At 34.6% G+C, this 17627-nt stretch overlaps 1 pseudogene; it reads left to right on the top strand.

Moving 5' to 3' along the window:
* Window positions 1–14333: 14333 nt before the first annotated feature.
* On the top strand, window positions 14334–15201 carry LOC119518040 (annotated as a pseudogene).
* The last annotated feature ends 2426 nt before the right edge of the window (window positions 15202–17627 follow it).

Raw genomic sequence — 17627 nt, 5'->3', positions numbered from 1 at the left:
CTCAACATGTTAAAAAAGAAAATATATCTGTCATATATCAAACATGATATTTATTGCTGTGAACATAGTCCCAAATATTACAGATTTGGTCAATTGTGTGAGAAAGAGCAAGAGCCTTCAGGAAATCAGGTGAGAGAAATAGGAGTGGCAAAGAAACTCATGACTCGTACTAGAAAGATGTATATTCCTGGGGACAAGAGGTAGAGTGCAGAGAAAGCAGCTAGAAAAGATAATGAGTGGTAGACTAGAGACAAGCATAAGGGCACACTGAGAGGAGTAAATATGGACATAATTTGGATGAATAAAATATAGTACTACATGTTATTATGGGCAAATAACTATAGACACTAATAATTTTAAAAGAACAACTAAATATATCACTGTATTATTAATATTAAGTATACAACTGTGCAAGCTACTAGAAATTATCTATAGATGAATACATATTCAATGCAATTGCAAAATACAAAACACATACAAATTAGAAAAAGGATAAATAGGAATAAGGTGTGGAAGCCATGCTGCTTTACATAATTATTTTTATGTAATTATTTTTAAATGAACATTATATTTAGAAAGAATAAATGAAGATACCTTGTAGAAAAAGAAATTCATAAAATATAACTGCTTTAATGATTTTCAATAATCATGAAGAAAAGTCTTCATGGTAACCAATCTTAAAGCGACTCTATGATTGGAAGGAAAGAAAATACAGGCTTATAAAATTAGTGAGTTAATATATGGAGAGTAGCCTCAGTATATCCCTACAATAATGCCATAGCGTTTGATAAGATGTCCACTATATTAGAACAGTTTATAATATGAAACATTACATTGTAAAATGAGGCTTGAAGCTGTAATATAGATAAGAGAAAATATACACACACATATACACCATTTAGCTACATAAGTGAAGGATTCTGGGAGCTTACATGCTGAGGAGCAGGGGTGCTGCAGAGCATGTCCTTGTGGCCTCACCTAAAGGGTATTATATAACATCTAAATAATAGCGGTCCATGGAAACATGTACATAAAACCTAGTATTCCATATCCTTAGAAACAAAGCATCCTAAATAACACCAACAACATCATGAGGAAGTCTTGCCTTGGAGACATGAAGTCTACCCAGCTTCAACTTCAGGGGAACGCTCTTAATTATGACAAATGTATTTCGGACTTTAAAAGGGAAAACCCCTCCTGGATCCCCTGAAGCCTTCTCCTGCAAGGTGGACGCACTTTGTGTGGCTGATGAATTCCCTTTCAGGGCTCCAGGGAGCGCCGTAGAGTGAAAGGCTTCTCGGACTCCCGCTTTTTAAACCCGGGGATGCTGCTGTCCAAATGGTGATGTATTCTTACTCTTTTACATTTGTTCTATTTCTTTAATGTTTGAGCTAGTCATTTAATTCTAATCATTTAGTTTCTTTAATATTTTCTTAATTTTGCTAGTAACAATAAAATTAGCTTTTGAATTCTGAAGTAGTGTGAGAGTGTCTATTTCTTTTGTTCGAATCTGATCCTATCAAATTAAGCAAAAGATATACACATACACACACACACAGATCTTGTCATAGAAGGTGCTGAAGACTGATTTCTCTTTAGAGTTTTGTTTTAGTATGAGATATGAAAACTTCCCACCCAGCTTACTACAATTAAGTAAAGTCATACCTGCACAGTACAATTCTGTTTAGTCTTGTTTCCCTAACTAAGTCCTTTAGTTAGAATATGCACCATTTGAGAAGAAATATATCTGTAAATCACTATACCATGTTTAATATATACATAATGAATGTTTGAAAGGCAATTCTAGAAATAAAATTTTCATCTAAACTAGTATTTTCAAGATCCCAATATGTATAAGGTTGTCCAAATACCAATGAAATATATAAACATGAATCAATAGAGTCTTTGGCCTTAATCCATTATCACTGTGCTTCCACAAGCTAGGAAAAAAACAAAGAAAACTATTGTTAATTAGCAAGTAAGAATAAATTTATGCATCTATAAATACCTCCCCATGATGCTGAAATACAATCAATATTTACTTGCATATTTATGTGTGATACTTTGCTAGATGCTCTAAAGAATAAATAAGAATAAATAAACCCTTCTCTTAAGCAGTTTATGGTCTTAGTCTTATTGTAGAGAAAGAAACATTCTACAGAGACTCATTTGATTTTGAAAGGACCACATCAAATTAATCTTTGATTCTTTTAAATTTACATCTTAAATATAACGTCCCAACTCATTCTTTTGATTGCTACGAATGATTCATGCATAGTAAAGGCAGTACTGAAAGATTTTGTAACAATATGTGGGAGAGTTAATCATCTGGGTTTACATTTAAAAGTATTTATTAAGCCCTGCAAATATCTTTTTTTGCTGTTGTTCTTTTCATGCTGTTGATTCATTATTGTCAGAAGCCTTCTGCCAGATTTGGAAAACAAGTATCTATATATTTCTCAACTACTGAAGGAAATATGCTACAGCTAGTGCTTCATTTATCTACACACAGGCACACACACACACCTACACATTTGTTAGTTAACTCTAAAGTTAGAGAGACATAGTACATTTACTTGGAAATTAAGCTCTGCTGCTTTTAATGGAGAACATACACTAATTCTTAAACAGATTGCTTTTCTATGTAATCAAAAAAAAACAAAAACATGTTTAGTCACAGATAAATGATCAAAATTTTAACTGTCTTAGCAAAATGACCTCACATTATCAAGAGATGACCTCACATTATTAAGAGATGTCTCTATATTACTGAATGGTTTGTACCTCACTGAAGTGATCCAGCTTCAACTTCAGAGGAGCACTTTGCTCATATGCCCCTTTACTTACATCCATATGTCCATGCTCTAAATAATTGATGTGCCTAAATGACTTCCTATTATAGTGATTCAGTGTTCAATACACATAAATAAGATTGTATACCAAATCGAAGGTTGCTAAGTAATCATTTAATTTTTTGCCGTGTGAAGTTACTGTAATATTTCCCCATTTATTGGAGTAATTAAAGGCATAAAGCCATCCAGATTTGTTTAAATTGTACGATGCATAGACGTCATGGAAATAGTTTTTTAGGTATGACTCTCAGGAGAGTATTCCTCACATCTTTGTTCCTCAAAATAGAGATCAGTGGATTCAGCATTGGAATTACAATGGTATAGAGCACAGATGCCACCTGTGCCTGGTTCAGGGAGAACATGTTATCAGGCTGTAGATATGTGAAAATCAGGGACTCGTAGAAGATGGTTCTACCCAGGAGGTAGTATGCACAGATGAAGAAGGCTTTCTGCCTGCCCGCTGCAGACTGGATGCTCAGGATTGCAGAAATGATGGGTGTGAAGCTGAGAGCTGACCTGGATCACTGTGATCATTCCCAGATTGCCCATCACTGTGACTCCATAGATGAAAAGGAACACCAGGGAGAGGAAGACACTCAGTTTGAGGAGCTCTGATAATCCCAGGAGAATGAACTGTGACTGAGTGCTGCATTTCCTTTCTCCATTTGCTACTATATTTCAGGTTCAGGAAACAGACAAAATTTTTTGCCTATCACCTAGGAAAAAGCTAATGGAGAAAAGGTGATTTTATATTAACTTCAGGACATGTAATATTGATACTAAACCCTGTTTTTATGAGTTATAAGAAAAATACAGTTTTCAAGTTATTCCAAATGTGACATACCTCAGTGCAGCTCACTGATCAAAAATAATTTTAGCATCAAGAAAAACTTTACATGGGATTCCACAATTACTACCACAATAGAATTAATTGAAATATTCTATTATGTTAGGCAGTTTGATGGACAAGAAATATAGTCAATGACATGCTTTATGGCCACATGGAAATTGACACCTGTTCCCTGATAAACTTAATAAGCTCTGTCAAATCAGTGCTACAGTTCTTGTGATACGATATAATATACACTTTGTTTTAGTTCATTCTAATAGTAACATAAATTTACCCAGGTGAGGTTCTCTGCAATCTCATTGTTGAGGAGTGTGATATCTTAGATTGCAGGAGGATTAGATACCTGGTTCATACACGTGTGCAATGAAAGTGGAGTGAAGAAAGACTTGACTTTAAGTCATGCAACATGGAATTATTTTCCCATATATTGGACTAAATTTAAAGAAATGGGAATAAAAAGTGGTCCTACATTAGGTTTTCTCTTCTACTTAATAAAAATATATGTGCATTATTTCCCTGCCCCAGAGATAAAAGAGGAATATAAACTTTGAAACTAATCTTACAAATTTCTAGGCCAATAGTAGGAAACTAATTTGTGGTAAACACAATAGAAAGCTCAAGAGAATACATTTCCTTTCTCAAGCAGAGAGAGTTCACATGGGCCTGACTCCCCATGACCAGCTCATGTACACATTACTTCAACCTTCAGAATTAAGATGGCATTTAGGGAGCATCTCCATGGACAATTTTACTAGATTTCAAGAAAGAAATTGATGTGAAAGAAGGAGGAAAGGGGAAGAAAGATGGAAAGAATAAGAAAAGATATACCTTTGTTTTTAGTCTGTATTCTTTCTCACACTGATAGATGTTCTGTAATGTGTGGTGTTCAGATGATACGGTCCCAATTTTCCACAGATTATCTCTTAATGCCAAAAGAAGTATTTCATGCCATAAGTGCACCAAAATTTGGACTCTAAGAGTTCTCTAATTAGAAGAACTGAGTTAGACCTACTTTTGGAATACATTTTGCTCAGAATATATATTCATTTCCATTTTCAAGCAATGTGAATCTAACAAACCTGATGGACAGACATTTCCTCCCTGGTTCTTAAGTATTCAGGGTGTGTACATAATTGAGTTAAGACTTTATAATTTAATTAAGCTCCTGGGAATGGGTACCTTGAATTCCCCAAATAACAATTATTCCCTATGGAATAAAAAAAGTAAAAAATATAAAAATAAAACTATGGAAGGTACAAGATGCAAACAATTAATCTCTATGGCATATCATCAGGAAATTCTTTTCTTAATACTAACCAGGGAAACAATTATTTTAAACCACTGGAGGCACCTAACAAATTTCTTGGTGCATTATGGAATTCTATATTCCAGTAAAGTGTACGATTGCCCATCTGTGTATGTGATTGCCATTCTGAAATCACATGCACATTTCTCATGAACTTTCTCTTTCTAATAATATGACAAAATCTCCTATCTTCATGCAAGCTATAGGGTCTAAAGCCACATGAGAACTCCTACAAATACCAGAAAGAAAATGAGCCTCCTGGCCAGAAAATTATATTAATAGCTTATACAACTGAGCATGTATGTGCTAGAACCTATACTAAATTTATATAAGTATCCACTTATTTGCTCTTCTTATTATCCCACCCAAAGATCTTAAATATGATACAAGATTAAGTAGTTTAATAATGATAAGATCTGAAAAAAATGTCAGTTCTTTGTTTGTCAACCTCTCAGAGATGACTGAGGCCCAGAGAGGTATAACTTGGCCAAAGTCAAAATATAAACATCATGTTTCCCCTATCAAATGGCCTAGAGCCAGTGCTGGGGCTGCATTTTCCCTAAGGAATCCCTAATACTGACAGCCATTAAATGAGACCACCTCAAATATCTGTCTTAGATATGCTCTTATTTATAATGCAAATCTAGTCCACAATATTCCAACATGTCTGTGTATCCCTGATTGTACTTAAAGACTTTTCAATGCATACATGAACAAAAAGGAGTTTCAAGTAAAGCAGTTTTCATATTCACATCTATCATAAAATGCATTCTGGTTTTCCTTCACACCTTCCCTTTCAAAATTTACCAAAAAAAGGCAAGGTATAACCAGCCTATATATGGTGGTAACCTCCATCAGTAAAAACCTGAGTACTCAAAACCAAGGAAAAACTTGGATATATTTTTCTTCATGAGACATTCTTTAATATTTAATTCTTCAGTCAAAGGACCATAAATCATGGCTAGGCTTTTTGTCTTTTTTGGTTTCATATATATTACTTTTAGGTCAAAGTATGACATTAAACTTTTAGTTTTTCTCCCAAGATGCTCTTGTTTGTCAAAAATTCACAATGTCTAATCCACTGTAAACTTTAGGTCTTCAGTTTTCACCTGCACCTAAGAGAAGATATCACTCCAGATGCTTCACCCTCTCCTAGAAGTACATGGTGTTACTGGTTACTCACTGCTTGTGTTGTTCAGTTGCCTAATGTCTTTAGCTATCTGATGGGTCCCAGTAAATTTATGGTTTTGTAGAAGATCTAGTTTTATGTGCTATAAGAGTGGAAGCAAATCCCTTTCTAGATTTCTGCTTCCTAAATTGAAGGCAAAAGTCAGATTTTGTTTTTTAAAGATTTAAGTAAGTGAAATTTGAACAAGCTTTTTAAATTGTCATTTAGTAGATCTCACTAAAGCAGACCCCTTTAAGAAACCAAGATAGTGAATGCCTCTAAATTTTTACTCTTAAAAATTCCAGTTGAAGATAAAGAGATGGCCAGATTTGCCTCTAATGAAAAGGATAAAGGGTATGATCATATTTAATTAATTATTAAAAGATCCATTGATGGTGAACGAGTATGAAAATGTTGATATATTATGGGGAGTATGCTAAAAGAATGAGTGATGCTACTATTTAAAAAAAGTCAACACAGTTCTATTCCCATCTTTGTTTCAATATTATAAAATTTAAGGATGCTCAAACCTGTATTATTCTAGTAATAAGAAATTTATACATGGATAAGTTGACTACTTTAAATAAAGAAAAATAAATCAGGCCCATCCACATCGAGCTACATCTCCAATTATATTTTGTAACTTTCTTTAAAAACTTCACCAAATTTTTAAATATATTTTAGTTTTTGAATAATAATATGCTAATTAAGTTTGTAAAAGTAATTCAATGCAAGCAAAAATCACATAAGATTTATTGCCACAGGAAACGAAAGGTGAATTTACATGTTTTTTTGTGTGTGTTTTGTTATTGTTGCAAAGGAATGCACTAGTGTGATTAAAAAGGAATATAAGTCTGGGTAGTAAGTGGAATTGAAGTATGAGTTAAGGGACAAAAGAATTGAAATAAAATATGATGATCCCTGTATTTCAAAGGAATCATGATGGATATCATATAGCTATAGTACATAATGGGGGGGGGGGCTAAAGGTTTGTATTTTTCATGTTAATCTTACAATGAAAAATACTGATATAAATCATACTCTACATAGCAGCTATGGGAGCTACCACAAGTAATTTGAAAAATAAAGTTGGAGAAAGGAATAATATTCAAAAAGTCTTTTTGCCTATGTGGTTGAATCCCCAAATTATTGTCTTTATTATGTCATCCACTAATTTTAAAACATTGGTCAGAGCATTTAAACAGTAGAGAGCTCCATTTCCTCAGAATACTTAAGAGGAATTTGTGTCTTCATTCACAAAAATGTAATCATCCTTTGCCAAGTTAGGGGATAAATAACACTATCTACTATTTCAAAATGTATTATTCATTATTGACTCCAATCAATAATATAGTCACCAGCAAATACTAAAAGGATAGTAAGAAAATGTTATAAACAATATTTTTTTATTAAATTTCATAACTTAGATGGCATGTACAATGCCTTACAATGCTTACAACAGAAGAAAAGTGTAAGTGGAATATTCCTACATCTCTTAAAGGAACTGAATTATTCCTTACAAACATTCCAAATGACAAAACCTTGGAAATTGTTTTCCAAATTTGAAAATATCACCCTTCCCTCAGACTGGAATTTCTGCTATGTGAAACCTCCTCAACCATTCAGAATTGGACAACATCTTGGGAGAGAGCAGAGTAACAAAATATCATTGCCAACAGAAACAAACAGGATACATATTCAAAATCATAGAAATATAAATAAATGAAAGCAAGTCTGGAACAGTCCATAAAAAAGACAATAAAATATAAAGAGCCTATAGATATATAATAAGATATAATGAAGCAAGTCATTTCTGGGAGGGAAATTTATAACTCTAAATGCTCACATTAAAAAGAGAAAAAGGCTTCAAATCAGAGAATTAGTTTCAAACTGGAAGAACTAGATAAAGAGCAAACTAAACACAGTGAGCAGGTGGAAGAAAGTAGCAAAAATTAGAGCAGAGATGAATGAAATTGAAAACAAAAACAATAGAGATAATCAACAAAACCAAAGGCTGTTTCTTTGAAAAGATCAATAAAATTAACAAACCTTTAGCTAGGATGATAAAGAAAAAAAGAGACAAAATACAGATAATGAAATTAGATGTGAAAAAGGGGACATTATTACCAACCCCACTGAAATAAAAAGGAATGTAAGATGATACTGTGAATAACTGTACACCAATAAATTAGATAACCTAGAGGAAATGGAAAAATTCTTAGAAACACGCAAACTACCTTCATTGACTTGGAAGAAAAATCACAAACCCATTATCAGTAGGGTATTGAATCAGTAATTAAAATCATCCCAACAAAGAAAAGCCCAGGAACAGATGGCATCACAGAATTCTATCAAACATTCCAAGAAGACTTAACCCCAATTTAGATTGTATATATGATAACAGAATAAAAATTTAAAAATTCTATTAGGAGAAGTTTTCCCAACTCTTTTGAAACTATGAATAATTTTTAAATTATAAAAACTTACACTGTATATAAAAAACACATTTAATTGTCACTAATATGAGCCAAAGTAAAAATTTTGTCATTTTATTTCAGCTTTTAAGATAAAAAGAAATAATGGATTAAAAAAGAAAGGTCATAAATTGAACAAAAATTAAGTGTGATGGATGCACAGCTGTATGAGGGTACCCAGGGGCAAATGATTGTACACTTTGGATCTTTGGATAATTGTATGGTATCTGAACAATCTCAATAAAAATGAAAAAAAAAAAAAGAAAGGTCATAATGCATATACAAGATGAGACTTGTAAAAAATAATATTAATAAAAATAAGTGCTTATCGAAGACATCTCTGATTGCAAACAAAACAAAGAAGAATTGCTATAAACATGGGTTCTAGCCAATATTGAGTTCAGAGAAAAACATAATATTTCAGTAATTTATCCGGACCTTATATACGTAAAGTTTAAATTTTTAATATGATTTCAAAATGTAAATGAAAATAATGCACATTACAATTTACAATATTAGAATAAATTAATGAACAGTAATGTACCAGTGAAAATTCAATAGCATTTTCCTCCTAAAACAGAGGTTGAAGTTTGCCTTAAACTTTCAAAAATCATTCAAGAAAATGAACAAATATAATTCTGCAAAGAAAATCTTAGTAGAAAGTAAATGAATACAAATCACTTAAATGTAAAAAATATATTTTCAGTAACCATTTCTCCAGTATAAATAAAAAAGAATCAAGCATTTGCAAAATGAAGAAATAGTATTTTTGTAATATACATTGAATAGCACAGAAAATTGAAAGTGTAATTCTAGATTATATAGAGGAATTTTATAAAGGAAATTTTAGCCACCTACCTGACTAAAGTTTGTGAATGAAACAAAATTTTGATTCATTATCAATTCTTAGCTTTTCTCTATTAAAAATTTTAAAACAAATAACCCAGGAATTTAATCAAATAATTTATTTCTTTTTAAAAAACTTGAAAAACTTCTAGAAATTAGGAAAAGGGAAACAATTGTTTTAATCATATAGAAATTAAAGAATCACTAACTACCAAAGCTTGTTGACACATCACAGAATGGTAGGGTTTTCAAATTATTCGCAGGTAAACAAAAAAGTGATATCACTGCCTGGAGATAGGTAACCACACGAATTTACAAAACTTCAGGTGTTAAAGCATTGTTAGAGGAGATTCTTGACTTCACTCACGACCCAGGAAAACATTTGTCTCCCAAATTTAGATGGCATAAGAATTACCAAATGTTAAAGTGATGAGTGGAAACTGAAAGCTGCAAAAGATAAGTAGAAGATGACAAAATTCTGTAAATTTAGTTAATATCTCTCTCTCACACACACACACACACACATACATATACACATATGAAAAATTCATCTAGAAGACCATGAATAAAACGATCAAAAATGGTTAGGATATTTATACTATCTTCAACAATTCAAAATATTTTACAAATTTTCTTCAATGCTCACATTTCCTTTTTTCCATAACTTAATTCTATTGCAAGATTTTACTTTGTTCTAAGACCAAATATGAAAGTACTCTTTTGCATTTAGAGCTATTTGTTTGATTATGAATAAGATTTTTTAAAAGAGCATTTGTAAGACAGCAGTGGAGATTTTCGTAACAAATTTATTGTGCATTCAAAAGTTTTCAATACTGTAACTGTTCTGATGATTAGATTTAAAATATATTAGGAGGGCATTAAATATTTTCTGTTCATCCTCTGATTTAATCTTTACAACAACTCCATGGCTTTAGAATTATTATTTATCCTGTACAGTTGAGGAAAGTACATTTAAGTTTTCCTGCCAAAGAATCCCTGAAGACCATTTCTTATCATGCCATTTTTATTGTATCTTAAAGTCCCATGTCTTGAACTTTTTCTCTCCTTTTTTTCTGTTTTGGTAACCAACACCTGTTAATTCTCCGGAATTTCTTGTTGCAGAGGAGGATGAAAATATCCCCTAATGCCACCTTGCTGCATCCATAGAAATATTTGCTATTTTCACATTATTTACTGCTAGACAATTCTTCAAGAGAAGCTTCAACTAATCTCTTACCTCTGTTTTCCATTGAAGACTGTTGATAGGAAAGTCATAAGAATACATGAATCAGTCTTTCAATGAAGTGAAATATTTTCATTTTAGGGAAACTCTCAGCTAGAGTTTTCTGCATTTTTCTGCATGGATTCTGAATACACACACACACACACACACACACACACACACACACACACATCACTACCAGTTTCCATACAATCTTCTGTTTATTCTTCCTGGAAGAATTTATCCAAGAGATCCTTATAGCTTGTTTACTTCCTTCATTATTTTTTTTTTTAATACTCATGACCCAAAACAACTCATAGCTCTTTTCAGCCCTTAATTATTTTTCCCTAGTATTTGTATGGTACTAGTATGGTATTCCTATTAATTGTGGCCCTTAGAATTCAAAAGGTTTTTCCCCATACCATTCTGTTGTCAACTCTCTGTACCAGTGTCATGCCTATCTATATTTGTAGTGCTGATCAGCTGAAGCAAACTCTTTCAATCCTATTGGCCTTCAATACAGCTCTGGTACTTATAATCCCACTAGCAGAGAATCACACCTTTAAATTCACCATCATTAACATATATGAACATATTAGATTATCATTTTCCATCACTAGATTCTGTCTATCACTAAGTCTCCAATATTCTACGGTATAATACATTGATTTTACATTGTTCAGGGAGATCATAGAAGTAGTAATAGATATCTCTCTTCTTGTGTTTGACTTACTTCACTCAGCATTATATCTTCAAGGTTCATCCATGTTGCCATATGTTTCAGGACGTTGTTCCTTCTTACTGCAGCATAGTATTCCATTGTATGTATATACCACACTTTGTTTATCCACTCTTCTGTTGAAGGACATTTGGATTGTTTCCATCTCTTGATGATTGTGAACAATATTGCTATGAACATTGGTGTATAAATGTCTGTTCATGTCACTGCTTTCATGTATTCTGGGTATATAATGACAAGTGGAAGTCCTGGATTGTAGGGTAATTCAATATTTAGTGTTCTGAGAAACTGCCAAATTCCCATCCACGGCAGCTCTACCATTATACATTCCCACCAGGAATGAATAAGAGTTCCAATTTTTCCACATCCTCTACAGCATTTATTGTTTCCTGTTTGTTTAATGTCAGTCATTTTTATTGGTTCTCATTTGCATTTATGAAGAAGAACATTTTTTCACGTGATTTTTAGCCATTTGTATTTCCTCTTAGGAAAAATACCTTTTCATATTTTTTTGCACATTTTATAATTGAGCTGTTTGTACTATTGTTGTTGAGTTGTAGGATACATCCTCCAATTTGTTGCTTAAAAAATGTCACCTGTTCAATGAATTCTTTCTAATGTTCCTATTTAAAATTTCAGCAATTACCTTTTCCCCAAACCCCTCTTCCTTTAGTGTTCTCCATAACATTTACTGTCATTTGAAACATCATTTATTTACATACTTACTTGGAATACTATCTCTCTCTGCCCACTAGAATGTCAGCTCCAAAAGGGAGGAATTTTTTAAAGCTTTTTTTTGAATTATTTATCAACAGTGCCTAAATGTACAGTTTGAGTATTAATAAATATTTCCCTTATAAATATTTAGTTTACTATCCACAATCACTTGAGAGGGGACAAAAATGCATTATTATTACCACTTACAAGTGGAGACATGTAGTGACTTCCCCATCTCTACTAAGCAGTTAAACTGCAAAAACAATATTGCAACCAGGGTCCCTAACTGACCCCTAAGGTAAGCTTTAGTATTGCTTCTCAGTATGGTATTCCCTGATGTTAGAACACAGGTGATCATAGGCTATGGGTCAGCTACACAGAAGATATGTATACCAATAAGCTGCCCATTAGAAAATGCCTATGTTTACCAGGAAGATTAGTGACTCAACTCTGTTTTACAGGTTACAGTATTCAGGGATGCCATTATGTCCTTATCCCGACTGCTCTGTGTCATTTCATTGCTCAAGGCCTTCTGTGTCTATATATGGTATTTCCTGGCAAAGTTCAACTTTAGGAAGGCAATATATTGCAACAGAACATAAAAAAAGTGGTTTGCAAATAAGATGAGTTGGTATCTCAGATCTTATGCCCACTAGCAGTGTGACCTTGGCCTGATTACCTGATCTTTCTGTACTCCATTTTGCTCATCTGTAAAATGGAGGTAATGCCAGTATCTACCATGTAGTGATATTGTGAGAAATAAATCTGCTATTGCATGCAATGAGCTTAGAAACTAAAACCAGTTATGTAGTGATCAATGTAATTATAAATAACTCTTACGAGTTTATTCAACTAATATTCACTGAGTACATACTGTCCTGGGTACTGGAGGTACAGGTGCTAATTAAGACCTCATTATCGGCCTTTCCAAGTTTATAGTAAAGTAATATTTTGTGACTGTTTTTTGAATGTGGTAAGAATTGAGCAGGCTGGATATAGACTATAGAATTGCAAAGGCTGGATACAGTATGAGAGAAAGGACAAAAATAAAAGCATCTTGAGAGAAGAAAAAAGTTTATGACTAGTTTGTGATGTGAGGAGAGCTTAAAAGGCTGAGGGAATAGTAATACCTCTTGATAGATACAAGCTGTGATTAATAATATGCAAAAATATAATTTATATTCTTTATTACCACATTAAGTCATGCCTACTGACCATCCTCAAAATACTGTATGAGACTTAATTTAATTTGAAGATGCTTTTTTCTTTTATTTGGCATATGTTCATTGAACCACTGTGATTGCGTTTCTCTCCAGGGGACACATACATTAGAATTCCCTCGACAATTTATTTAATATGAAGGTCTCAGCATTCCACATAAAACTTTTTGAAACAAAATACCTGGAATTTGCTTGAAAACAAACTTCTCAAGCAATTCCTTTGTACACTAAGACTAGCAAAAGACCTTTTTCGCCTAAGTACATGACATCATGCAAAGTTCAAGGAAAAAGAATTAGTAAAATATTGCAAGTCATTCATTCTTTCAGAAAAACACTTATTTTCCTTTCTTATTTTAAATTAATTATAGAGTGTTAAGTATGTGCTGAGCAGTGATAGAACAATAATGAACTAGACTCCATCCCTGCCTTTGAATGTTTGACATATATGGAGGAAAAAGCAGGTACAATATAAATAGACTTTGCTAGAAACTTAGATACAGCAAAAATAATTTATTTAGTCTCGTGTGTGAGGGGAGAAATAATAAATATTACAAAAAGGAGGGTCCAGTGAACTGGGCCTTGTCCAAAAAGTAGAGTTTGAGAGGTAAAGACAATTCCAAGAAGGCAGTGGACATGTAGGTCATCTGTATCGATAGTGCAGGTGCAGGTAGAGGTGTAAAAATAGGCATAGCTATCACTGTCAGTTCAGTTAACCCATAGATACAGGTGCACAGATAAAATCTGTAAGTAATTTATTACAAAGTAAAATGTAATAATAAAAGAGAGATATGAAATAATTTTGTGTAGTATACAGAAAAAGATGATTTTGGATGGCATGAGCACATTTAGAGAAAATGAATTCAGTTGTCCTTAACATGGATTGTACCTATTCATCTTCTTTGTTTCTGTTTGTTTCAAGAGCAAGCATGGACTCCCAGGATGCTCATTAAAAATGGCAGTACAATAACAGAATTCATTCTCCTGGGGCTTTCAGATCGCCCAGACCTCCAGCCTCTCCTCTTTGTGTTGTTTCTGGTTGTTTACCTTGTCACACTCTTAAGCAAACTGGGTATGATCATGCTGATCAGAAAGGACCCTCGTCTTCACACTGCCACGTACTTCTTCCTCACTAACTTAGTCTTTGTGGACTTGTGCTACACCTTGAATGCAACTCCACGTATGCTGATGGCTTTCTTATCTGAGAAGAAGACCATTTCCTATGCTGGTTGCTTCACTCAATGTTATGTTTGCATTGCACTCATACTTTCCGAATTCTACATGTTGGCAGCAATGGCCTATGACCGTTATGTGGCCATATGCAACCCACTGCGCTACAGTGTGAAAATGTCCAGGAGAGTCTGCATCTGCCTGACCACATTTCCTTATGTCTGTGGATTCTCAGATGGTCTCTTCCAGGCCATCCTGACCTTCCACTTGACCTTCTGCAGATCCAACATCATCAACCACTTCTACTGTGCTGACCCACTGCTCATTAAGCTTTCTTGCTCTGATACTTATGTCAAGGAACATGCCATGCTCACATCAGCTGGCTTCAACCTCTCCAATTCCCTCACCATCATCCTGGTGTCCTATTGCTGCCATCCTCAGGATCAAATCAGCTGAAGGAAGGCACAAGGCATTCTCCACCTGTGGTTCTCACATGATGGCTGTTACCCTATTTTATGGAACACTCTTCTGCATGTATGTGAGACCACCAACAGAAAAGACTGTTGAGGAATCTAAAATAGTAGCTGTCTTCTACACATTTGTAAGCCCAGTGCTTAATCCATTGATCTATAGTCTGTGAAACAAGGATGGAAAGCAGGCACTGAAAAATATCTTCAGATGCAATATGGTCACAATGATGGCAATGCCCCCACTTTCCATTAAACCATAATTCTAAACCTTTGGCTCAAAATCTTTGCATTGTGATGCTATTTGTTATTCTCTATGAATATGTCTCTTGTGTCTCAGCTTAAAGGCTAAGGTCCAGGTAATGAGGAGCTGCATTTTTAAATCTAGGCTACCTCTCCCCAACTTGTGGTCCATGAACCTGCAAAATCAGCATAGCCTCAGAGCTTGTTAAAAATGCAGAATCCCATTGTAACCTCTGATCTCTGTATACAAATCTGCATTTTAACCAAATCCCTAGGTGGTTTTTAAGCTTTTTACAGTTTGAGAAGCACTGTGCTAGGTCCCAAATTCTCTACTTGTGTGCCTTGGCACATTGGTGTTCTCTGACTGCTTACAAATATATATAGTATGACCATGTTCTCAGTTCAGTTCCTTGAATTTCCTTTATCCTCAGTCCCATATATTTAGAGTGGTCTTTAAGAAACACATCTTTCTGCACTCTCTGAGTAAAAGCAGAAACAATGGCTCAGGAAGGTGGTTTACTGTTTCTGAATAAAGTGTTTGTATAATGGTGGGGATAGCAATGGGAAAAGATGGTGGGGTCATACTTGAATTTGTGAATCTGGATCAAAGAGCTATAGGAACTCACCCCCTCCCTCTGAAACTCCAGCTTAGGCAGAACACTTTCTCTATAGCCTTCCTTTGTAAAACCTACAATAAATTGATGTGCAAGGAAGGACTAAACTTGAAGTAAAATAGAGGATTCAAAGAAGCAATAGGACCTAACAAATATTTGAAGATTGCTTTTATTCCTGATTATGCTTAGTTAAATAAAACTAACTCAGACACTCAGGAAGACGAGTGGACACCCAGGAAGGCACCCAGGAAGACGAGTGGGGCTCAGCAAATTCTGGATGGTACTGAGTCTTCGAGGACCCTGGGGATGCCCCAGGGATAGAGAGGCTGATCCCAAGGTGCCAAGGGTTCAATGCTTGGAACAGCAGGCTGGAGACCCGGGACCCCAGGCACCGGTATGCAAATCTGCTTCTTGCTTTTCTCACTTCCTTAAAAATGGGTGGTGTTTCCAGTATTCCAGCTGACAGTCCATTGGGCTGCCTGCAATGAAACTGAGATAATCTTCCCACTCCAGAGCCAAAAAGGAAAAAGCGGCTATACCCCTATTTTACAATTAGGTCTCTTTTGTTAAAAAAAGGAGCGAAAGTAGCAAGAAACTCTTTATGTACAATTTTTGTGGCCTTATATCAGAAAAAAAATCCATGAAGGGTTCTTGAAAATTATGTTATGCCCAGGAGGACTGACAGGAACCTCCTCCTCATGATCCTTCTTTGTGGTAGGAGACAGGTATTTTAAATGACCATCCTTTAAGTAGCCCTCCCCTGTACAATTCTGTCCCAGAAACTGAAGTGCCTCTAGAACCCACTAGGATCAAGACCCTGACCTCCTCAGCACCTTCCTTACCTCCACCCTACCCTAGCCCAGCAGTATGTACATGCAGTGGGGCCCCTACCACCCCACGAAGAAAAAAAAAGGGAAAGAGAATGGTATGTTTCCCATTTGGAAAGTGGCAAACGGGGACATGGAAACCATCAGCTTTCATGTTCCTTTTTCTATGGCTAATCTGGCACAGGGTAAGACACAGGAAGGTTCTCAGAGGACCCTCCAGATTTATGGAGGAATTTACAAACCTGGTATTAGCTTTTGATTTTATGTGGGGGATGTGCAAGTCATTCTTTCCTCTTGTACTCCCTTGGAAAAACATCAAATCTGGACCATAGCCCAGGGCCATGCAGACCAACTTGTGTGTCAGCAGCCTGCCCAACATGCAGTAGGAGCAGTAGCATTTCAAAATGTTAATCCAAACCGGAACTAGCTTGTCAAATAGAAGGAATAAGAGTGTACCACAAACTTCTAAATTATAATATGCTGCAGAGTATAACTAAGGAGGATAAAGAGAACCCTGCCCTATTTCAGAAAAGGCTGGTGGAGGCTATGAAAAATATACCCAAGTAGACCCCAAATCCCCAGAAAGGCAGATAATGCTTAAAACATGTTTTATTGGTCAGTCAGCTATAAGCCAAAACTTCATCTTCAACAAACAGGACTTTAAAAGAAAAACAAGGCAGGTATATAAATTATGTTCTACCTGTTACTTAACATAACCCTAGTAAATGTGTTAAAGTAAAACAGGAGAAAACTTCTGCTATAGTTTATCAAATATTCTTATTTCTAAAAGTAGTTTCAGTAACCAAAAAACAAAGAAATCAAAGTATGGGATAGTCAGCCACACTTAGCTAAAGCCAAAGCCCTGCTCCCAGAGAACTTAGCTCAAAAACCAAGGCTAATTGCCCTCCCCTGAGC

Source organism: Choloepus didactylus, chromosome 21 (genome assembly GCF_015220235.1).
Source record: "Choloepus didactylus isolate mChoDid1 chromosome 21, mChoDid1.pri, whole genome shotgun sequence".
In the NCBI taxonomy this organism is placed as follows: domain Eukaryota; kingdom Metazoa; phylum Chordata; class Mammalia; order Pilosa; family Megalonychidae; genus Choloepus; species Choloepus didactylus.
The sequence above is the reverse complement of the archived record's forward strand: the minus strand, read 5'-3'. Positions and strand labels throughout refer to the sequence as shown.